General features: G+C 43.6%; 1 pseudogene; it reads right to left on the minus strand.

Moving 5' to 3' along the window:
• Positions 1–1807: 1807 nt before the first annotated feature.
• On the minus strand, positions 1808–2931 carry LOC123076505 (uncharacterized; annotated as a pseudogene).
• Positions 2932–3962: the final 1031 nt, after the last annotated feature.

A 3962-nucleotide genomic window follows, 5' to 3' on the forward strand; every position in this document is an offset into this window, starting at 1 on the left:
ATTCATCTAGCATGTTGATACTTGCATCATAATGGTATACACTAAGCTACAACTATTGTCAAAATTATTACATTGTTATATTTGGATCACACAATTATATTTATAAACTTGAAAGATGATCGCGTACTTTTAGATAGATATTTTACATTCCACATATAAGACATAATGTGAAACTTATTTATTACTGTTACTTCTGTAGTCTATTTGCCACCTCCGCTTGAAACAGGAGTTATTAAATCATGTTTGTAAGCGGAGGATGGAGGGAGAGCTAGTCGCCAAAGACCATAGGTGGTGCGGGCCTGGACAGGTCCGTGGGTTTTCTTTTCATCAGACGGGCAGGGTAGCCCGTCAGTGTAGATTGCTTAATAGCAGGTCAGTGATACGCTGTTTTGTTGTAGTGTTTGGAATGTCATGCATGCGGATACTCCATTCCAAACGAACTATGTAAATACTTGCACCCATATTTGTTTAGTATCTTCTTCTCCTTTTGTTTTTTAGAATAGTTCTTCAGAAGAAGAAATGAGAGTTCCAAATGTAACCCGTCTGAAAGAAAAACACTAGCCTGAACAACCACTTGGAGTTAAGCTTTGACTTAGTGTTGAAAATTGTATACTTGGAGACTGAACCACTAACCTTCTACCAAGCTGATAATTAGAAAAAAAAACAATTGATATGCTATCTGAATGCATTGATGATCTCAATGGCAAAATGTAGACTTCAAGTGTCCAGCAGTTGCCTGAGGATAGAATCTATAGCACAAGCAAACTGAATGATTGGCCCGCCCATCAACTGCAGCTACAATTAAGAAACGCCTAAACACATTGTTCTCCGACAACAAACCGACGGTGCTACAGTTCTAGATGAAGAAGAAATCATACAAGGTATGGTTAGAACTGATGTTTCAGTAGTTCATCCACTAGCCTATGTTACTTCCAACATCTGTTCTCTGCTTACTGTTGCAGCAGTACAAGGACATTTTGAGCTCCTGATAGTCTACTTCTCTGGTTCGGTGATCAGGTGGACACACGCATTGTCTAAACAGGATAAAATCTTTGTAAATGTAGTACAAGAAAGATACAGAATCTACAATACCCTTGTAGAAACAGCAACGGCCAACTGCGTGACAAATATTTATAAGCAGGGAACATCTTTAGTTTAGTTCTTTAACAACATTCATGCTGCAGATTGTGTTTCTTTCGTAATGCCCATAAATGCAACGAACAAACTACGTACAAATGCAACTAGTTCAAGGGACTCAAGCATAGACGTATCAGAGCATTACAAAAATAGATGAAACATTCCTTACATACCCTGTTGTATGCCCAGGACACATTGTACAGCAGCTCGACAAACCGTCAGTAAGCAAATCTAACACCATTTCATGTACAGGACATGACATTGCAAAGATGGTTCCATTGCAGGAGCAAAATCCAGAAGTTGACAAGGCCAACATTTACTACTGCTAGAAATTAAGCACCACATTGCATTTGCTAGGAAGTAGTAATACAAGAGAAGAACAAGTGGACATATCCAAATAATATAGCATCCATCAAGCACGATATATAATAGATGCCGCATTAGGTTGATACCAAATAGTACCAATTAAGACATCAAACTGCAGTTCCACTAAAGGTGATCTAACATAGAATCTACCTGTTTCTTACTCTTAACCAGGCAAGGCATAATAACCATAATAACTAAACGAAAGACTAGAAGGGAAACAAGAAGAATTACTTAGCAAATGCATAGCCTTCTTGTCAGATCGAAACCACTGTCCTTAGGAATTAAACAAAGATCTGCCGACGCCTTATGGAATCTGTTGCAAGGCCAGTTGAGAATCCGGGTTGTTGATGGTGTAGCTGGCGAGAAGGTGGATCATGGTGTAAGGACGGTCAGCGACCAGGACAAACTTCTTGTCCTGCTTCACGAAATCTGCAGCTTCAGAGATCCTCTCTATTTTGTTATCCTTGATGTTGCACTTGCAGATATGAGCGGATGAACCCAAATGTTGAGTGTAGTACACACAGTCTGGCTTAGTTCCTGGGAACTCATCAACATCGACGGAGAAGCACCTGTGGTCACCGATGAAGATTGCATATCTGTCTGTGGTCTTCAGACGCCAGAGGTTACCTGTCTCGGTGTCAAATTGGAAATCAAAGAGAGCCAAGACTCCCTGTGGATTCAAGATCTTCATGACCATACATATATGCCCATGCAAATCCACTAGGAAACACCGCATGCCATACCCATGTCCAGGAAGATCAAGGGAGAAAACCTCGGTCACAGGAGAAAGATTAACCGGAAGAAATTTGCCTAAGCAAATAATCATCTCACGAACTACGGATGCTTCAGAAAAGCTTGCGTAAACACCACCCACGACCGCCTTCCGGAAGAAATCGTAAGCTGCTGGCTGCTTATGGTTGTATCTGACGAAACTTTCACTGTGAGGAGCCGCCGAGTAAGCCTTGCGAGATGAGTCGGAGAACACGGCGAGCCGGAGCGAAGAGCCGTGGGGGAAAAGGACATCAGCGATTCCCACAGCGGGGCGCACGGGCGCCGCGAAACTGATCACGACGCCAGTAAGAGGGTTGAGGACGCGAGCGGCGTGAGGAGCGGTCTTTTCCGCCAGAACGAAGTAGCCGTCGAGAGTGGTAGCCACGACGTGGTAATCGCCGAGCTGCGGAAGATTCTTGCGGAGGAGGCGACAGTGTCGGTGTTCAACAGGAGCAGATTCCCTTGGCTCTGGAGGACCTCGTCGAGGACGATCCACCGGCTCGGGCGAAAGCGGGGGTCAGAGGCGTCGCTCCTTGGATCGTCGGTGGCGGCGCGCCAGCCGGTGCAGACAGCGCGGTACTCCATGTACCAGTCGAGGTCGTTGTCGTCGAGGAAGGAGTCGGCGATGCGACAGACGAGGTCGCCCGGAAGCGTGGATCAGGGTGGACTCGGTCCGGTCCGGTCCAGGCTTTGACCGAGCCAGCCTTTGGACCGGCTGCGGCCGGACCGAGGTGGCCACCGAGCCTATTTTCCACGACCGGACCGCGTTAGACTGTAGCTTCTCCTGGGAATGCCCTGTTGCGCTTTTTGGCCACAATTTAGGTTGTCCAAATTTAGTGAGTGCTTTGTTTCTGTATAATGACTAGTATGGCACAACTAAATTTGGATAGCGTTTTATTTGTATTTTGGACATCAAAACAATTGATTCTGAGAAGAACAATAGCACAAAAACCACATCCACAAATATAAGGTCTTGTCATCATTGAACGACACGATTACAAACTTGCAATGACAATTTCGAGTTTATGTCAATTGACAAGTTCAACATAACACAAATGAGAGGTTCATCTCAGAACTTGCAATAACAATGTATAGTTCATGACTTGACAAATTCCAACATAACACAAATTCAAAAGTAGCCTTCACATGAGAAATACCACTTTGACATCCATCTCCAGAATAGCAAGATCAACATCCACATGATGAACGTCTACAAGTAAGATAAGCAACATTCACCTAAATAATAGTTGGTATCGTATGACGAGTGAAACATATAGGAAGAATAGTTACCAATCGTTGATCTCCTCCACCACAATGGGTAACTTGATGTTCTCAACATCATCCTCTTCATTCTCATCCCTCGGCTACAAGTGTGGAACTTAGACAAATGCTCACATCACATACAACAAGACCAAAAAAAAGAAAGAAAAGGTAAGGAAAAGATGGCAAACATACCACCAGATTCAAGTCAACGTGAGCACCCTTGATATAAATTGCACCACAAACTAATGCCTCCACCATAACCGGTTTTAACGAACTCCTATAGTCATCTAATACAACACAAGTTGACAAACTAGTTTGAGGATGAGAAGTTGACAAGTTTATATCCAAAGTTCAATAGTCCGAGTTGACATACCTAAAATCCTTCCGGTCGTGCTGAAGGTAGATTCCGAAGACACGGAGGTAGC

This window comes from Triticum aestivum, chromosome 3D, assembly GCF_018294505.1.
Source record: "Triticum aestivum cultivar Chinese Spring chromosome 3D, IWGSC CS RefSeq v2.1, whole genome shotgun sequence".
In the NCBI taxonomy this organism is placed as follows: domain Eukaryota; kingdom Viridiplantae; phylum Streptophyta; class Magnoliopsida; order Poales; family Poaceae; genus Triticum; species Triticum aestivum.